Source organism: Mytilus californianus, unplaced genomic scaffold (genome assembly GCF_021869535.1).
Source record: "Mytilus californianus isolate M0D057914Y unplaced genomic scaffold, xbMytCali1.0.p SCAF_2, whole genome shotgun sequence".
In the NCBI taxonomy this organism is placed as follows: Eukaryota; Metazoa; Mollusca; class Bivalvia; order Mytilida; family Mytilidae; genus Mytilus; species Mytilus californianus.
Window position 1 is genome coordinate 63,933,272 of NW_026262668.1, and position 22,092 is coordinate 63,955,363.

Here is a 22,092-nt window from a genome sequence, read left to right on the forward strand (position 1 = left end):
CTGATTGACGTAATTAATTTATTTTACTGCAACTTGGTTCCAAGAAATGGGTCCAAAATTTTTTTATAGATGGGTCAAATGAGCTTTACTATCTGCTTGATGTCCATTGTCGTCGTCCGTTAATGTTTACCAAAATCTACTACTCTGAAAGTACTGGGCCCATTGCATCCTAACTTGTCTACAATTATTAGTTGGGTATCTAGTTTAGTAATTGTTTTGATGATCTTCCCTTCCAACCAACTTGGACGATATTGCTAAAAATAGAACATAGGGGTAAAATACAAGCATTGTCTATCATTTTCAAAACATCTAAACAAAAAGATAATCGAACGTGACAGAAATGTTCAAAATGATAAATTGTTCCTACTGTCCGTTTACACCAAGACTTTTAGACGACTATAGGAGTTACTGCCTTTGAATGATAATCTTTACCAGTTTGTTTTGCCTATTATCTTGAAAACTATAATAGATAGAGAGAAATTTTTAATGCTAAGATAAGCAGCAAGACATGATCTATGAATAAATCAAACATGTCTGAAATCATGGGTAGACTCATTATAGGAGTAATTGCAGCTTACTGGAAATGACGATATTTACCTGATTTTTTGCATGTTTGCTTCTTATTTTAAAAACTATAACTAATAAAAAGTAACTTTAAATAGCAAAAATTACCAACAGGACAAGATCTACGAATTTATCATTTTGCCAAAATCATCTGTCAACACTTTCTAGGAGTTTTTGTCCCTTAATGACATTTTATTGTATTTTTGGCTAAATTTAGTAGATGAAGAAAAACTGCAAAAAGCAAAAGTCAACTACGGCAAGATAGCAGAAATTGTCTGTTGACTCCTTGTAGGAGTTATTGCTACTAAATGACAATTTTTGTGGAGCCTGCGACTTCTGTCACAGAAAGCGAGACATAGGGATAGTAATTAGGTGACATTGGCAGCGTTAACTAACTACTTAAAAGCTTAATATTTCAGAAGACCTGGATGCTTCATACTTTGTATATAGATGCCTCATGTAATGAAGATTTTACAAACACAAGTAAATAAAGAGAAACTGAAAACTGAAAAAAATCAGCAGCAATTCAAGATCGACAAGAAGGAGATATTAGTCATTAAAAAATCCAGGTGAGCAACACAGGCTCTTTAGAGCCTCTAGCTTGGTTTAGTTGTGACATGTTGAACTTGTCATTTTAATATCACTGATAGCAGGTCAGTCCAGGTGTTAACATTTTGATTTCAAAGTTTTCTTTTAAGCCATATATCAGATCTTGACTAACTATTTCCAGATATTACCTCTGCAGGATTGAACGGCTATATAACTTGGGTTCTAAAATAAGGGCTAAAAATTAGTCATAACAACTTTAGATAGACTGGAAAACGCGCTATCAGTATCATACGTGATATATTTGTCACCTTGCATATTTAAATGCCAAACAGTCAAACAGTAGTTTTGTGTGTTGAGTGGTATAGTGCATGCATAGCAATTGAAGCAACCGGTGACATCCTTTTTTGAGTTCATGCGATTCCCGCAAAGCTTGTTTTTTCTTGATTTGTATATTCTAGAAAGATTTATGCAATTCACTCATAGGTTATATCATGACTGTTGCGTCAAATTTTTCATATGTCATTTGGGAAGAAAGTTTCTTTACTTTTTTAAACGACTGTTAATGGTATGACGTTGTCGTTGTCATCGTCCAAAGACATTTGGTTTCCAGACAATAACTTGAGTATATGTGTATAGATATCTATGAAATTGTACCACAAGGTTCCATACCACAAAAAAGAAGATTGGGATTGATTTTCGGGGTTATTGTCTTAACTGTTTTAGGAATTAGAAGCCAAAAACAAGCATTTTTCTGTTACAGGATAACAACATGTGTATAAGTGTATGGATCTCTATGAAATTGTACCACAAGGTTCCATACCTCAAAAGGTATGTTGGGATTGATTTTGGGGGTTATAGTCCAAACCGTTTAGGAATTAGGGGCCTAAAACAAGGATTTTCTGGTATCAGGACAATTGCTTGAGTATAAGTCTATGGTTCTCTATGAAGTTATACCACAAGGTTCCATACCAAAAAGGAAGGTTGGGATTGATTTTGGGGGTTATGGCCCTTATTGTTTAGGAAAAAGTGGCCAAAAACAATACGTTTCTAATACTTTGTATAAATTGCTTATTTTTTACTAATTTCAATGGAGTTTAATTCAAAGTCTTGAATTCTTGGGGTTCTTTAATATGCTGAATCTAATTGTGTATTTAGGTTTTGGACTTTGGGTCCTTTTTTTTTTAAATTGGTCCCCATTAAAGTCCAAAACATTCGTATGATTTCATCAAAAATGGAATTATTGGGGTTCTTTGATATGCCGAATCTAACAGTGTATTTAGATTTTTGATTTTGGGCCCGGTTTTCAAATTGTCCATACTAAGGTCCCAGGGTCCAAATAAACATAGTTTGATTTTAACAAAAATTGAATTCTTAAGGTTTTTTGATATCCTGAATCTAAAAATATATTGAGATTTTTTATTTTGGCCCCAGTTTTCAAGTTGGTCCAAATCGGGGTCCACTTTGTTTGATTTCAACAAAAAATTAATATGTGGGATTCTTTGATATGCCGATTCTGACCGTGTATTTATTTTAGTTATTAGACCTTAAAAGGTAAAGGTCCAATATCAAATTTTAAAGGTCTTAGACCACATTCACTTGATTCAGAAACCTCTGCTGTCTTAAATATTTAATCGCAATCCAAATTAGAGCTGTATCAAGCTTGAATGTAGTGTCCATACTTGCCCATACTGTTCAGGGTTCGACCACTGCGGTCCTATCAAGTTCAGTAAAATACAGAATTTAAAAAAAGAATCGAACTTTTTCTTTCAAAAGTTGCTATTTCTTGGTCTTGAAGATTAGCTTCTGTCCAAGTTTCTTAACAATTCATGAAGGTTTACAAATTTATCATGTCAAAAAAAAAAATTGATCCCAGACTGTCTGTAAATGTTAACTGTAAAAAACTCAAATCTATCTATCAAAAAAATACTATAAATGAAAAAAAATATATTTTCAAAAATTTGCTTCAGATATTATCTCTTAACACTAGCGGATTTAGGGGGGTTCGGGAATAATTTATCTAACATATGTTCAAATATTAATAATTTACTACCAGGTAAATTTCCGGAAAAGTAATAAATACAATTTCTGGAAACGTATACTTTAAGTTTCCGGAAACGTAGTATTGAAACTTTGAAAAATTATCGGAAATGCAATACGCCCAAACATTCACATAATTACATGGCCTGGGGGGAATAATTAGAGGATCAAAGGATTTAATTAAGACAATCCAAGACTGCTATCCCTATATTTCATTATTTTGTTGGTTTTATAATTAAAATGACGTTTTCTGTAAGCTTGAATTTAAGAAAAATACTTTCTCACCCTATCATATCCATAAGAATTTTTTAAAGAAAATTCTGCAACTGCTGAGACACCTGCTGAATCTAAGGATATTGCAAACTTTATTTTCACATCTGTACCTAGTGCTCAAATGTTTAGCATTCTAAATGAAAACTGAAAACCACATAGTTCTTTTCCTTTTCCTAAACGAGAAATGTACGGGTTAAAAAGATGTTTCAAATATGCGTGGCTGCACTATTTCCCATGGTTTGTCTATTCAACTTTACAGGATGCAATTTACTGCAAATTTTGCGTTTTGTTCGCTACTGACCACAACCTCGGACAGTTTGTTAAGAAACCAGTTCAGAATTGGGTAAAAGCAAATGGTTTATGTAAATCACACGAAAAAAACAAAATGCCACCAAACAGCCTTTTTAATAGCACAAGACTTTACTCACACACATGATAAGCCGGCTAGTGGAATAGACGTAAGGGCTGATACAGCAATTGCAAAACGGGTGGATAAGATCTGTAATTAAATAATTAAACTACTCTAAAAAGTTAAGTTTGAGTAACTATATGCCGGATGAACAAAAAGTGTGCCAATTTTGAAAAACATAATGTTTGATATAACAAGAAAACCTCTATAATGTTCAAAAACGTTTCTATGAAGACCTGTTGGTGACCTTCTGCTGTTGTCTGTTCTATGGTCGGGTTGTTGTCTCTTTGACACATTCCCCATTTCCATTCTCAATTTTAAATATTTAAGGTGGAACTGTAGTTTTTCATGTGCCATAGAGATAATGACAGCATTTTTAGAATGTTCACCACTTTCTAACACTGACCCAGAACCTACATACACAGTTAACTGAAGTACTTTTATTATAAATTTCTACAATTCAGAAATAAATGTATGATGACCGTTTACCAATTCTGCTATCTTTATAAACTAAGACCACTAGTGCTTTGTAGCCTTTAATCATGCAAGAAATCTTCAAAAATTTATTTTCACCTGTATGTAAAATCATATCATAATTTTCTACACCTGATTCATCCACCAGCTTGAGGAAATTCTTTCAGTAGATGCTGTATTTTTTGTTCAAACACAGTGTTTATACATGATCATACATTGACCTAAGTACAGTTACACAAAAGAGCAACCTAGTTCCCAGAAAGTAATAAAAAAAACTACCGTTCTAACTTAAACAACCACAGGGTACATATGGTTAGCATCCCCCGGGTTTTCCAAATAAGACAAAGCATGAATAAATAATCTGATTCCATTTGTTCTCAATATTGTGAAATTACCCTCATTGGGAACATCCAGTGCTTATCTAATTTAAAATAAAGAAAGTTTAAAGGTGAAAAAATATAAATGTGATGAATAAGAAAATTAAAATCAAACAAGACAAAAGGGGCTAAGGTAATATTTACCTGAAAGAGTAAGAACCTGAGTATTTTTAATAGTCCAGAATCTATCATGAACTGAGAAAAACAAATGGACTATATTATCAACGCGCAAAAACTCATCAAATATCCCAGGCTTATAATTTGGTACACCAAACGCGCGTTTTGTATACATAACACTCATTTCTTGTGCTCAAAACAGTTTAAAAAGGAAAATCAAGTACGACGTTGAAGAGCAATTAACTGGGCAACCAAAAGTTCCGAGAGTTGTACAATACGGCTGAGGAAAACTATGCCTGGCGGTAGAAAACGTTAAGTGTTTTGAATAATACAATATTTTATAAACTTCAGAAAACAGAAAAATATATAGAAAATGAAAATTTCAATATTTCATATAAACACAAAAAACAAATACTGACAAAAGTGTTGTCTTTTTGAAATGGCTGGTGAAGTCCTCGGAGACAAACGTCAAACGATGAATTGCAATGCAATAGTATTATTTAAAATGGTTTAGGAAATATGTTTTATTTTCGTTGGAACTTTTAATCATAACATGTAAGTATTTTTACTTTTAAACGCCTTTTTAGCTAAGAAAAAGTCATTGTCAAGGTCAAGTTTTATAGTACGCGCCAGCTTGAGTAAATATTTTTAGAATACACATTCGTTATTAGCAACCTCCTGCATATGTGTGACACAATGGCGGACGATACTTTTTGCGATGTTGAAAAGATGGTAAATGATGGTTTACATAGTATGGTACTTGCAATAGGGTACAAAGTTGGAATTGTTACTGTAATAATGGATTCAGTGGAGCCATGTACTGCAGAAGAAATCAGCATTAAGGCCAATTTAAACAAACGGTGAGGATAATGCATTTAAAATTCACGAAAGGGGGGGGGGAGGGGTTGATCTGTAATATTTGGAATATCTGAAGCGTTATGTATTGCAATGAAATGAATAATTGATAACCTCATAGAATTTCCATTCTCTTATCGCCTACTTACATAATTATGAATATTAATATCAACAATGGGTCGATGCAACAGGAATATATTAATACGTCTACACACAAAAAAATATTTTTTTTTAGTAGATAAATGTTTATCATTTCAATACGTTTAGATTTAACCAAATTGAAATAGCAGTTTTCAGGAATAATAAAAATGAACAAGAGGGCTGTCCTCCAACATGTCCAAATAAAAGTTTGAAAGTTGCGCATCATCTAGAACAAATACCTAAAAATTTATTTGACGGTCAGTCAACTGCACAAGCGAAATTATATTGCAAACTGTAAGTCCTTGACCCAAGCAGATGAATGATAAAACTGTCATCCAGATCGTCATACGATGGCAGCTAATAATATTTTTTTCTAATATGGCCGTATTAAACCGCTTTTCAAATGATTTACTTGATTAATTTGATTGACGAAACATAACTGAAAATGTAGTAATATGGTGGTCAGGGTGAAGGTTGTTTCGAAACCTGAAAATTCCGTCCAAGATCGATTCGAACCTACATTGAGACGTTTTCTACCTTTCATATGTTTTACTGAGATTTTGGAACCTCAGAACATATTGAGCATTCACAGAATCCAACTAACTTAGTTATCATGACTCAGTAGACGTATATATATGTATGTCTAAATAAAAAAGCGCTTACTTTTAAAAGCAGCTCTTTAACTCTCCCGCATTTTACATGAGAAAACATATGTTGGCTTGGGTATGAAATATGGTGAACCTAAACTGACAACCGGCAATAAAACCAATACTGCAGGGATGTCAGTGGGGCTGAACTGGATGCATAAATATACTCAGCTTAATCCGGTCGCCATATGGACGATCAAATTGTGCAGGATGAATGCCTGGCTTTTTACATGTTAGGGTAGCTTTGCAAAAACTCTTTGAGGGGTTCGTTGCTCGTATTTGCATGGCAAAATTATGTTCAACCTAACATACATGTATTCTAAATTGTATTTGACAAAAACGATGAAATTTGAAAAAAAATTTGCAATGCATACTATTATTTTTCAATTTTAAATCTATATCTCCAAATTGTCTACCTATACTGACATAAATGTTAGTTAATTGAAATTCGAATGGATGTAGCAAGTTCTTGCAATATTGATATTGATCAAATATAATAGAGTTTTAATAAAGAGATTTTGATATTTCATTAGGTATGTGGAGGAATGACTGATTTGTATGACTGCCAAAGGGGTTGTGAAAATAGATGATGGAAAATATTATTTTCCAAATAAGAAACAGATTCGTGAGGCTGCATTTATATCCACAATGCTGCCAATATTTGCAGAATGCTTCCCCGATTTGGAAAAAGTAATGAAAAATAAGACAGAAAATAAAGGTACTTATTAATCATGTAATTTTTCCATTTGTGTATAATATGTCCATCAACCAAGTTATATTATATACATTGTTTTGTATTTTCTAAATGGATTAATGAGATTTAAACATCGGTAAACAACTATTGCCTCTAATTTTTAGCAAATATACTCATTCTCTTAGTTTGTCATGAAACCTCTAACACTGAATCAAAATAGCGAATACAAATTGGGTATATGGTCTATGGCGAAAATAACTAAGAACTTGGATATTTTGCAAGAATTATACCAAGTAATATACCAATTAACCATTTCAAAAATACATATGAAAACTATTATTTGATAAAAAAAAAGCAAGGATGCATCAAAAATAAAAAGTCAATGAAGGAAAAACATTAACACAAGTGTCAAAAGGAATATGACGAAAATTGAAACGATAGCCCCTAATACATCAAACTGGAAACTGAAAAATTATCAATACAAAACCCACCAAGAAACCATAAAGAGGTGGGGATGATCTCATGTTTCAGAAAGGGTAAGCAGTTCCATTATCGGCGGTCGTCGTCCCGCTCATTATTAGTAAAACACTGATGATTAGTCGTATTCGGTGATAACTCATACGGGTTACCATGGAGTAGGGGACGATATTGTGGCTACGACAACATATCCAAGGTCATCTGATAAACCGTTACTATTGTACGGCAAACCAGTATATTGCAATGTTTGTTCGAAAAAGTTGACTATGATTTTATGTAATTATTTAGACAGCCTCCCTCTATCAAGAAAATCCTGATAGGACTTTTGACACAAAATCTCTGGAATGTCTTATCAACTGATATATTTATAATCCAAATGAAGTACTTGCCTATAAGTGGGTACATCCCATTGTATTATGGCAGCCCATACACATGTATTAGAATTTTATATTCTTATAAACTAAGCCCTATGTTAAAATTGTCCAATATGAGCCGTAGTTTAAGGGTATGAGTAAAGTACTGTACGACTTTAATTAGTTAATTTCTTTTTGCATTTGTTTATCCCTTTTTTTTTTTTTTTTTTTTTTTGCATAAATATCTTATATACAGACGCAAGGGTTCGAATCCCGCTGAGGCAAGAACAAAAACATTGTTTGGCTAAATTTGAGACGAATTATCTATATATATATATATATATATATGGATCTTAATAATTAAGATCCATTTTGTTACATCTGGTGATCCGATTATTTGGCAACCGCCATGGCAGTCAGCAGTGTTTCAGAACATCCGTTGTTCGACTTGTTAGTCAAATGCGTTTTGTTAAAATATACTTTTCACTTTTTTGATATTTTGGAAAATGTTGTTTGTGCTGTATTTAGACCCCTCTACCAAGAAATTTGTTTTGCATGCACACGTATAAAAATTGCGGTTTTTATCCAACGCAATCATAGGTTTGAACGTTGTTTTCAGTTTATACTTGTTTATATTTTTTCGTTTGGGCTTGTATTATATTTGCCTTCGGGTTTATATAATCCGTTCACCCTATTTCGACTCTTCAAAATTCAAGAGTCTACCGTTTCGATTCCTAACATCACTGAAGAGACATTAATTGTCGAAATCCGGATATGGTGTACCAATTTTTGTACCTCATGTTTGCGGTATATCATCTTTTCCGCAAGTTTATTGTTTTCTGTTTGGTATTAGATTAATAATCAAGATCCATTTTGGTACATCTGGTGATCCGTTTATTTGGCAATCGCCATGGCAATCAGCAGTGTTTCAGAACATCTGTCGTTCGACCTGTTAGTCAAATGCGTTTTGTTAAAATATATTTTTTTTACTTTTTTCGGTTTTTCGGAAAATGTTGTTTGTGCTGTATGTAGACCCCTCTACCAAGAAATTTGTTTTGCATGCACACGTATAAAAAGTGCGATTTATCCAACGCAATCATAGGTTTGAACGTTGTTTTCAATTTAGAATTGTTTATATATATATATATATATATATATATGTATACACTTTTTTAGTTCTTTCTTCGAATTATAAATAGAATAGAATAGGAAGATGTGGTATGAGTGCCAATGAGACAACTCTCCATCCAAGTTACAATTTATAAAAGTAAACCATTATAGGTCAAGGTACGGCCTTCAACACAGAGCATTGGCTCACACCGAACAGCAAGCTATAAAGGGCCCCAAAACATTACTAGTGTAAAACCATTCAAACGGAAAAACCAACGGTCTAATCTATATAAAAACGAGAAACGAGAAACACGTATGAACTGCATAAACAGACGACAACTACTGTAATCAGATTCCTGACTTAGGACAGGTGCAAACATTTGCAGCGGGATTAAACGTTTTAATGGTACCAAACCTTCTCCCTTTTCTGAAATAATAGTATAACATCACAACATAGAAAAACACACTATAAAATATCAATTGGAAGGCTTAACTCAATAAAAAAACGTAAATTAACACACAATGAACGAATAAATTTGACCTGTGACACCTGAATGCAAATACACAGTTAATAAAAAATTACAAGGGATAAAGAATACTTTTATTGAATTAAAAACTTTTATTATGTCGCTGTGATTTTTTGTTTATCCTCTTCCGAATCATAATATTACGCATTATAAAGTTATATTATAAGTGTTACCTTGAATGTTCATGGATTGATCAACTCGTCTAATTTGACCATGTCTTGAAAATGGAACAAAGTCTAAAGCTGTCAGTTTTCAAGTTCAAGGACAGTAATATAAAGACATGTAAACAAGGCATTTGTTGTGTTAATCTTCATGTATTATATATAATACCGAGGTTGAAGCCCAATTAAGTATATTTTAATTATTTACACCATGCTAATATGGTTTATGCAAAATGATACCTTAATAATCAAGAAAGGGGGAGGGGTACATTTAATTTGAGAATAAATTCAGTTACAATTTAAATAGAATAAAGGATCTTGCAACTGAGTTTTAGATACAGTTGCATTTTACTTAAGAAAAATATGAAAATAAGATGATGTGGTATTAGTGCCAATGAGACACTCTCCACCAGAGACCAAATGAAGAAGTTAACAACGATAGGTCAGCGATAGACCTTCAACAATTAGCAAAAACCATATCGCATAGAAAGCTAAAAATGGCCCCGAAATGACAAATGTAAATCAATTCAAACGCGAGAACTAACGGCCTGATTTATGTAATAAACAATAAACGAAAAGCAAATATCATGTACAGCAACAAAAGGCAACCACTGAATTACCGGCTCCTAACTTTGGACAGGCACATACAGAATGTGGCGGGGTCACACATGTTTACTGGCGCTAACCCCACCCCCTTAACATGGGACAGTGGTGTAACAGTACAACATGAAATCAAAGCATGATATCCGTTAGCATTTACTGACATCATGGTGAAAGTCAAAAGTCAAAAACAACGACTCTCTTATTTCCTACTTAAGCGAATAACCTTTTGTTTCAATTTTATGTATAAAAGCTGGAATATGAGTGATTATAGTCCAAACATAATTACATACCTCAAATCTTATATATTATACGACACAATTTTTGATACACGGAACATAAATTTTACACGTTACTATATATATACATACCAATGAAAGGAGAATGTAAATCAATACAACGATTAAAAGCAAAATATTTTAGAATTCAAACGTCATCAATTGCAAAAATAGAAAAAAGATCCAACAGTTAAGCCTAATCCGGTTAAGAATTTATAGCATTACCTGAGATGCTTATCCTCAGTTTCGCTTAGTTTGCAATGTACTTTATGTTCTTAACAAAATCCATATGTTTCTGTAAGCATGCAGACAGTTCTGAATTATGGTAAATATCTAACAGATTATTGAACATTTATAATAAATCCACTTTTGATCCACCCGATAATTCATACGATTTTGTTTCGATATAGTACAATTACGTAAATTCCTTGATTCTATGGAGTATACATTCTAAATAAAATATACGATAAATCTTTGAGAACATTGCATCTTTAGTAAGTAAGAAGATGCAAAGGGCAAGGGGCAATCAAAAGCACAGACAGCATGGCCAGAATTCACAGATTCGAAAAAGGCAACGAGCAATACACAGTCTACAAAACACCACATCGAACACTAAAGATTGAGTAACACGAGCAACACCGAAACTTGTGTTGTGAGTGATCAAATATTAGAGTCTTAACTTGAACAAAAGAGGATTTTTAAGAAAGACCGTTACCTACAGAAACAACATAGACATTGAAAACAAAAAAGCATAAATACAGTAAAAAAAAAAACCTTAAACATTACAAACGGTATACATATCAACTTTTATGTTGTCTTAAGATCTAAGACTTCGAGAACATGTTGCTCGTTAGTTGAGACACAGACATATTGTATCGGTCAAGTAAGTCGTGAAGTGTTGCATTAGTAAACGCCATTTTTAATTATGTCACTATATTGTGAACATACAAGCGCTTAAAATTTCCATTAAAATATGTAAATGCCATACGATTGCCAGAGGTTTTGTTACGCAGATATATTCTTTTTTTGTGTTACTTTGTAGTTTTTTTGTCAACTTGATAATCATAATGATTCATAGTCGATCATGGCAAACTAACGTATATTTTGTTCGATTTGCGAGAAATTGAATGCTGCGGTATGGATGAATGGCATCATTTCATTTAAGATAAGGACTTTTTAGGAAATATTGAAAGTTTCGGTCCTGTCCAATTATTTTCTATGATATCATATCACAAACAAGGATGTAGCTGTTTCAGCCACTACATCTACATACAATAAAAAATAGTTTCCAATACTTCCCATGTATATGTCAATACGCATTGGTGGCCTATGGAAAACGAAGTTTTATGTTAAGAGTTGGTGAGCTGAAGTATGTATGTCATTAACTTGCTTGCTTGGTTATTGTTTTTTAAGTATGTGGGGCATTGATACAATACAATTAAGATTGACATGTGTGACGATCAGCAAACAATTATAGACTAAAGTGGAGTTTTGATTGACCTAGAAGCCGATATGCTATGCAATATTTCAACTACACATGATATACAGTAACTGCAAAGATAACTGTTTTCCTGCCTTTTAAAAAGAATCTTTATTTTGTAATTTTCTGTTTAAAAAATGAATACTTAAAACAATAAACTTAATCTTATCAAAACATATTGCAATTTTTTCGAAGACTCAAATATGATTTGAAAATATACTCACAAGCCTTCCAATATATCGATCTGCCAGTGATTTCGATCCCTTTCATTTATCCAGCTTCAGTGTTGTTGACATATCGACAACTTAAATTTCGATGGACACTATATCTTGAAATAAGAAAACATTCCAGGTGGCGTTGTTTGAAAGAATGACGTCAGTGTATTGACAGAGATGTCGTTTGCAGCGTTGCAGGAATATGTATAACCTTATACTTTTTTTTCTTTCGACCATTTAATTTCTTGTATTTTGGCATATTCAAATAAGATTTGAATTGTAAGTGTTAAGAGTACGAAGCAATTTGTTAGACTATTTTTTTAACACTGACTGCTTGATGTAAATGAATAATAAAAGACGGGAGAAACTATATGATTAATAATATTTTATTCTAGGCTATCCATTTCCCCAAAAAGCATTAGTATGGGAAGGACAGTATAAAGAACTTTCCAGCTTTCATGATGTTACATGGCTGGAAGATAATATCAAACCTGTGATAAATGCATACTTCATAGATAGGAAGAGTAAGTAGCAATGTCAAAAACATTATAAAACAACTGTTAAAACTTACATGCTGTATAAAGCAGTAAATTCCAATAGTTAGTGTAGTTGTTTAAAACATCGCACGATTTTCTTACATTATTTAGAGAACGATGAAAAAAGTTATGATAGCTTAATCAAAAAAATAAATATTTATGTAAATTAGAAAACAAATGTTACACAACATAACTTAATTTTAAAAAAAATACTTTAAAAACAATTACATTTAATGTCTAATAAACAATTGAAAATTTAATACTTTCAATATTTTTGAAGAAATGAAATGACACTTTTCAAGCTAATGTTATATCTAGAAAAGAATATATTTCTTCGTATATTGGTACCACCAAAATTTTTGTTTGAATTAATCGCCTGGACACACTTTATGTATAAAACTTGTTCTTACGTGTATACGTATTGATATTTAGATTTTCTTTTGTAAAAGCAAGACTTTCTTAGATGATTTCGGAAGTTTTAAAAAAAGTAGCTTAATATTAACGTATTCATTTTTTTTGTAATTTGTTTAGCCTTAAGTTTGATTTTTTTAAATCCGGTATGTTTTTGAAAGAAACTTGTGACATTACTGATACATAATTTATACTATTTAGATTCGGACTATAATGGAATTGTAATGGGCGACGGAAAGTGGTTCAAATCTCCTGTTTGCTAATACAAACTCAGTTAAAAATATCTAAAAAGAAAAAGAAACATAAATTAATGAATTAGTATAGTAGCTCTTCAGGTCGTCTCCAGTAAGTATGCAGAAGATGCTCCATGATAAAAAAAACTGTCTATGAATATATGGCTGCTTCATAAACATTGATCAGTCTAAACCACATTGTTAATTATTCTTTCACAGTAAACGCAGAGACTTTCAACATCTTAGATTTTGGATGTGGATATGGTAAACTAGCTTTTTCGTTAGCAAAGACATACAGTAATGGTTTGATATGGGGTGTAGACATAGACGAAGTTGCAATTGATGCTGGTAGGAATAAAGCCCAGAAGAACTCTTGTTCAAATATTTTCTTTGAAAAGATTGTTGGAAATATGCCAGATTTTTGGAAAGACAAATTCGACATTATTATTATGTCAGATGTATTACATGATCTACCGGATCCGAACACAATTATGGCTAATTTCAGAATAATATTGAAACCTGGTGGTTATGTTATAACTTTTGATCCACCTGTTTACTCTGATCACAAGAAAAATGTTGGTTATAACGACGCAGTAGAGTTCATGCCCTACAGCGTATTCACATGTTTACCCAACAGTATGTCAGAAAAGCCAGCGATTGGTCATGGGATCGGATGGGGCTTAGGAGATAGATTAAAGTATATTGAAAGTCAAGGATTTCAAGTTTTGGCATTAGATGGTGAGGATGTCAAATTTCCAAAGTGGAGAATTGTGTTCAAAAAGAGTGTTTGAAATGTATTTTTACAAATGATATTGGAACGGGGACACTGTTAGTGGCAATTCATTCTTTTTATATTTTTTAATGTAGTTTTTTTTAAGCGATATTGTATTCACCGTAAAAAATCTTATCAAAACTTTTTTTTACCACAGTTGCTTTTATCATCATGTACACATTGAGAAAAATAGAGAAACACGTTTTGGTTGCCAGTGAGTCAAATATCCACCAAAGACCAAATGACAAGGATGTAAGAAACAGTATAGATCACTGCACGGTCTTTAATAATGACCAAAACCCTTACTGTATAGTATGTTATAAATAAACTCATCACAAATACCAGGCTTAAAGCTTTGTACGCCAGACACGCGTTTCATTTACAAAAGACTCACCGGTAACGCTCAAATCAAAAAAGTCAAAAAGGCCAAATAAAGTAAGAAGTTGAAGAGCATCGAGGACCTAATATCTCGAAAGGTTTTACCAAATACAGCTAAGGTAATATATTCTTGGGGTAGAAAATAAGAGGCCCAGGAATTACAAAATGTGAATGATTCAAATGAAAAAGCTAACGGCTTGACTTCAGTTTATAACATTAAACTAAAAACAATTATGATATACGACAACCACTGGATATCAGGCTCCTGGCTCTGGACAGACACATACAGAATATGGCGTGGTTAAACATGTTTGTGAGCGTTCAATCTTCATCTTAAATAACAAATATGTACAACATGCGTATTTTTATGCCCCCGCAGCGGGAGGGGGGCATTAAGTTTACCCTTGTCCGTCTGTACGTCCGTACGTCCCAAAAATGGTTTTCGTTCTCTAACTTTAGTTTGCCTCAACCAAATGTTATGAAACTTATACAATATGCTTATTGCCACAAAACACAGATCAAGTTTGAATTTTGGTGGCGTCATTTTAACCGTTCTAGAGTTATGCCCCTTTACAAATGGAAAAATTGCCTAATTTTTAATTTCCGTTCTCTAACTTTAGTTTTCCTCAACCAAATGCTGTGAAACTTATACTCAATGCTTTTTACCTCAAAATGCAGATCAAATTGAATTTTCGTGGTGTCAATTTAACCGTTCAAAAGTTATGCTCCTTTAGAAATGGAAAATGTCTAATTTTTCGTTTCCGTTCTCTAACTTTAGTTTGCCTCAGCAAAATGTTATGAAACTTATACACAATGCTTATTACCAAAAAACACAGATCAAGTTTGAATTTTGGTGGCGTCACTTTAACTGTTCTAGAGTTATGCCCCTTTACAAACGGAAAAATTGCTAAATTCTTCGTTTCTGTTATCTAATTTATGTTAGCCTCAACCAAATGTTATGAAACTTATACACAATACTTATTACCACCAAATACAGATCAAGTTTGAATTTTGGTGGCTTCACTTTAACCGTTCTAGAGTTATGTCCCTTTATAACATTAAATGCAAGCGGGGGCATCATCTATCATCTGAGTCCCATGGACACATTCAACCAAATGCTGTGAAACTTATACTCAATGCTTTTTACCTCAAAATGCAGATCAAATTGAATTTTCGTGGTGTCACTTTAACCGTTCAAAAGTTATGCTCCTTTAGATATGGAAAAATTGCCTAATTTTTCGTTTCCGTTCTCTTACTTTAGTTTGCCTTAGCAAAATGTTATGAAACTTATACACAATGCTTATTACCGAAAACACAGATCAAGTTTGAATTTTGGTGGCGTCACTTTAACTGTTGTAGAGTTATGCCCCTTTACAAACGGAAAAATTGCTAAATTCTTCGTTTCTGTTATCTAATTTAAGTTAGCCTCAACCAAATGTTATGAAACTTATACACAATGCTTATTACCACCAAATACAGATCAAGATTGAATTTTGGTGGCGTCACTTTAACCGTTCTAGAGTTATGTCCCTTTATAACATTAAATGCAAGCGGGGGCATCATCTATCATCTGAGTCCCATGGACACATTCCCCATTTATTTAACATATAATGTCTTCATTAAAAAGATTCAGAAAAATCTAGTTTTGGCTTTCCTTCTTCGCTATTTATTTGCGCAAGACAAGGGTGCCTTGATAATCATGTAAAAACAAAGCACATATGTACCAACATGTTCATTTTGATAACAAATATAACGTCTTGGATCAAAAGATATAAACAAATCGAACGTTGTATTTTCGTTTTTGTATAACATGAAAATACAAATATAAAAATGAAAAAATATGATAAAGCAGAAGTCAAATTCACATTGCACAAAAAGACCGAAAAGACTTCATTTTAATCTTTTGTTAATACACATATTCGTGTATAGTCTTTGTCCATCACATGAGTTCCAGATCCGATATCATTCCTTTTATTTTTCCTGCAGGTTTTTCTGCAAATTGATAAGTTCCAGTTTTTGTTGTCTGGTTATCGTATGTTACAGTTGCATTTTTTGAAGAATGACCGACTTTTATCTCTACTGTATTTTTATCGAAAACTGATATAGTTGACAATGTTTTCTTTGACACAGAAGGGACATTTACTGTCGCCATTGAAAAAGACAATACAATATTCTTTATCTCTCTTAATATTGCCTTGCGCGTATTCTTAAGTGAACATATAAGATTGCCTCACATTTGCATCCGACTTCAGATAATTTTCATGAACTGACTTGAATCTGTGGATGAAACAATCAACACATTTCGTATGTTATGTTTGCGAAAATACAGATAATAAACGTTTCAGGTAGGATAAATTAGTTTGGTGAAGATACGTTCTACACTTCAACTTTGGCAAAATAATCAGATTTTCTAATCGTTTCTTTTTTGTGTTATTTTGTAACTGTTCAAATCATTTATTTGTATTGCCCTCACGTTGTTTTGTTTTCATCGTCAAAGTAATAAACTGCTGGTAATAGAAGGAATACTCAGACCCTTTTTGTATCGACTTTTTTAGATATACAAGTAAGGAGATATGGTTTGATTGCCAGTGAGACAACTATCCACCAAAGTTCAAATGAAGTGGATGTAAGCAATTATAGGCAACCGTAAGGCCTTTAACAATGAGAAAAACCCATACCGTATAGTAGGTTATAAAAGACCCAGACAGGAAAAATATGAAAAAATTCAATTTAGAAAACTAACGGCCTAATCTATACCAAAACAATTTACGAAAAACAAATATGACAGACATGAACCAACGACAACCACTGAACTACAGGCTCCTGACTTGGGACAGGCATAAACGCTTATGCGAAGGGTTACTGTCAGTCACCTAACGTCAAAACCGTAGCACTACGAATAGTGTATACAAGTTAATGTAGTCCCAACCAAAACGGTAGGTCTAAATACCTAAAAGGAAACATTGTAATTGAGCATGTATGTGCGGTAAAATAATTTGCTATACATTCAGCGCATTAAAGTGCAATGTTTCTTGCTTATCAAATTCAATAGAAAATAGCCTGTTATCTGCACGTAAGATTAATTCCGACAAAAAATTGGAGATTAAAATCGCCGATGTTATTACATGCCCCGTGCCTCTGTCAACACTTTCTAGGAGTTATTGTCCCTTAATGACATTTTATTGCATTTTTGGCTAAATATAGTAGATACAGAAAAACTGCAAACAGCAAAAGTCAACTACCAGATAGCAGAAATTGTCTGTTGACTCCTTGTGGGAATTATTGCCCCTAAATGACAATTTTTGTGGAGCTAGCGACTTCTGTCACAGAAAGCGAGACATAGGGATAGTAATTAACTAACTACTTAAAAGCTTAATATTTCAGAGGGTAGAAGACCTGGATCCTTCATACTTTGTATATAGATGCCTTATGTTATAAAGTTTCCGTCATATGTCCATTGTCCTTGACCTCATTTTCATTGTTCAGTGACTACTTGAAAAAATAGTTAAGATTTTTTGTAATTATATTTGGTATGTGCGTACCTTGCAAGGACCTCGTGCCAGTCAGACAGTTTTCACTTGACCTCGACCTCATTTTATGGATCTGTAAACAAGGTTAAGTTTTCGTGGTCAAGTCCATATCTCAGATACTATAAGCAATAGGTCTAGTATATTTGGTGTATGGAAAGTTTATAAGGTATTAATGTCCAAATGGCAGATGTCATCTGACCTTAACTTCATTTTCATGGTTCAATGGTTAACATCACCTACTTTGCATGATGTCTCTATTAATGACTTGCTGCCATTTATACAAAAGCCGTTAGGTATTCATCACATTCGCACGAAACTGTATTCATTACCCCTTTCAAAACTTCACTGTTCAATTTATTTTTGGAAACCACTGTTACAAACCCTCATTCAAACCAATACAAACTTACAGCTATCATTTCGGATATTGCAAGTCACAGACTTTTCAAACCAGTTCGCATTGGAAAAGCTGAAAAAGAGAAAAGATCTCTTCTTAAACTTTCCTTTGCCAACAAAGGTCTCGATGGCGTCAACTTAGGCAATATCCTTCATCATAAATTAGTTCAGTCGAAAATACCTCCTTATTTTAAAGATCAGTCTGTACCAATAATTTCTTATACCTATACAAAACCAATTGCAACTAAAATTTTCAATTACAAACACGTTTTGCAGGATCTCAACATTGACGACTTCAAGTTTAAACCTCCTGATTGCACCTGTGCTAGTTCCCAATTCACATATAATCCGGCTAGCCACACTATTACCGGAGACCTCAACATTGTCAATAACACTTCCCTGCGAAATTTGTTATCCAAAGGTCCGAAATATCGTGAGCCTAAATCCATCAATTGGAAATACAACTTCAAAATACTGATTGATTCATTCGAGGATTATGCCAGGCAAGGGGCTAAACGCGAGAAAGAAGACGTAGATACTCTTTCCGAATGGATTAAGGCTGTGAGGTCGTTGATACAAATCCGAATTGAGAAACTAAATGGGCATATCAATACCCACGCTACATCAATTTTTAAAGACCTAAATGTTGCAAAACACTTGTCCTACCTCCATGACAAATATGTTGTTGTCCCCGCAGATAAAGCCCCAAACAACATCGTTTTTGTGTGTACATATCATTACATAAACTGCTTGATAAATGAATTAGGTATTGACAATTCACTTGGAAACTCAACATATACCCTCACGACACTTACCAAAGAGGAAATCCTGGATAATCATAGGTCTGTTCTATGTTCCTTTGGAATTACAACCAAAGATGAAGAACTGGATCTTCCATCACTGTATTGGATAGCTAAACTACATAAGTGTCCTAACAAACAACGGTATATTGCTGGGTCTTCCAAGTGCTCCAAGAAACCTCTTTCTAAATTATTAACATCTATTTTATCAGCAATTAAAGCCGGGCTCCAAAGTTATTGTGAAACTGCCTATTCTAGAGGTGGCGTGAATCAGATGTGGATACAAAAAAATTCCAAAGATCTTTTAGAGTACATACAATATAAGACTCTCTCATCTTGCAATAGTATTAAAACATTTGACTTTTCTACACTTTACACAAGTATTCCCCATTCCAAACTAAAAGACAAATTGAAAGAGTTGGTATTAGTTTGTTTCATTAAAAAGAATGGCGAACGTAGATACAAGTATCTTGTCTTGGGGAGGGATAAATCCTACTTTGTAAAGAATCACTCTGATTCAAACAAAAAATTCTCTGAAACTGAAATTATCAAGATGCTTGATTTCTTGATTGACAACATATTTGTTACGTTTGGAGGACGTGTGTTTCAACAGACTGTCGGAATTCCAATGGGAACCAATTGTGCCCCTCTTCTTGCCGACTTGTTTCTTTATTATTATGAGGCTGACTTCATACAGGAACTTCTGAGGAAGAAAGATAAGAAGTTAGCAATATCCTTTAACTCTACGTTCAGCTTTATAGATGATGTTCTCTCACTAAATAATACAAAATTTGGTGACTATGTTGAACGAATCTATCCCATCGTACTAGAGATAAAGGATACTACAGATACAGTTAAGTCTGCCTCATATCTTGACTTACATCTAGAAATTGACAATGAGGGTCGGTTGAAAACAAAACTTTACGACAAAAGAGATGATTTCAGCTTCCCAATTGTGAACTTTCCATTTCTATGTAGCAACATTCCAGCAGCGCCTGCATACGGAGTATATATCTCCCAATTGATACGATATTCCCGGGCTTGTGTTTCCTATCATGATTTCCTTGATAGAGGATTGCTGCTCACAAAGAAGCTATTAAGCCAAGAGTTCCAAATGGTGAAGTTGAAATCATCCCTTTGTAAATTTTACGGACGCCACCACGAGTTGGTTGACCGTCATGGAATAACCGTTTCACAGATGATATCGGATATGTACCTTATGTCGTAACTACAATACCCTTCCCTTTTTCACGAATGTGACTTACCGAATTAGACTATTTACCGGATTTGTAATAACATAAGCAACACGACGGGTGCCACATGTGGAGCAGGATCTGCTTACCCTTCCGGAGCACCTGAGATCACCCCCAGTTTTTGGTGGGGTTCGTGTTGCTTAGTCTTTAGTTTTCTATGTTGTGTCATCTGTACTATTATTTGTCTGTTTGTCTTTTTATTTTTGGCCATGGCGTTGTCGGTTTGTTTTCGATCTATGAGTTTGACTGTCCCTCTGGTATATTTCGTCCCTTTTTTTTAACGTTAAGTTTTTGTGTTTTGGTGTGTTTTTCTAATACTGTATGCAACAGGTCAAGCTATTTGGTGTATTGGAATATTTAACAATGTACATGTCAGTCTGGCAGGTTTCATTTTTCCCATGACCTCATTTTCACGGTTCATTGTTCAATGTTAAGTTTTTGTGTTTTGTCTGTTTTTTCTTAAACTATAAGCAACAGGTCAATTATATTCGGTGTATGGAATAATTGTAAGGTGTACATGTATTTCGGGCGTGGTTTATCTGACCTTGACTTCATTTTCTTTGATCATGTTAAGTTCATGTGATACTTGTAGTAAAACTTTATTTTTAGGACTATCAACATAAAATCAATGGTCAGTTAGCAGGCGAGACATTTCAGCATGTGTACTCTTGTTGCATGTTTTGGTAAAAATATAGTAGATAAAAAAAACACAGCAAACAATAAAAATTATCAACAGGACAAGAACTACAAATATATCGACATTTCTAAAATTCTCAGGCACCTCCTTATAGGAGTTTTTGCCCTTTAATTATGATTTATGCCCAATTTTTGCAAATTATGCAAACATACCAATGATAAAGAAATATGCCGATTCGGACCGTGTATTTATATTTTGGTTATTGGACTTTAAAAGATAAAGGTCCAATATAAGATTTTAAAGTTCTTAGACCACATTCACTTGGTTCCGAAACCTCTGCTGTCTTAAACATTTAGTTGCAATCCACATTCAGGGCTGTATCAAGCTTGAATGTAGTGTCCATACTTGCCTCAACTGTCAAGGTTCGACCTCTGCGGTCGTATCAAGATCAGTAAAATACAGAATTTAAAAAAAAAATCAAACTTTTTCTTTCAAGAGTTGCTATTCTGTGGTCTTGAAGATTAGCTTCTGTCCAAGTTTCTTAACAATCCATGAAGGTTTACAAATTTATCATGTCAAAAAAATTTGATCCCAGACAGTCTGTTAATGTTAACTGTAAAAAAGTCAATCTATCAAAAAAATACTATAAATAAAAAAAATATATTTTCAAAAACTTGCTTCTCTTAATCATAAAAAAGCTTCTGTCAAAGTCTCATAAAATTCTATAAAGCTTTGACAAAGTAATTGATGTGAAACAATCTTTAATCACAGAAAGTATCTATATATACTTGTTAATTGTAAAAAAAAACTC

At 33.3% G+C, this 22,092-nt stretch overlaps 1 pseudogene; it reads left to right on the forward strand.

The window, feature by feature from the left end:
* The first annotated feature begins 5,420 nt into the window (after window positions 1-5,420).
* Window positions 5,421-14,634, forward strand: LOC127729031 (S-adenosylmethionine-dependent methyltransferase Rv2258c-like; annotated as a pseudogene).
* The last annotated feature ends 7,458 nt before the right edge of the window (window positions 14,635-22,092 follow it).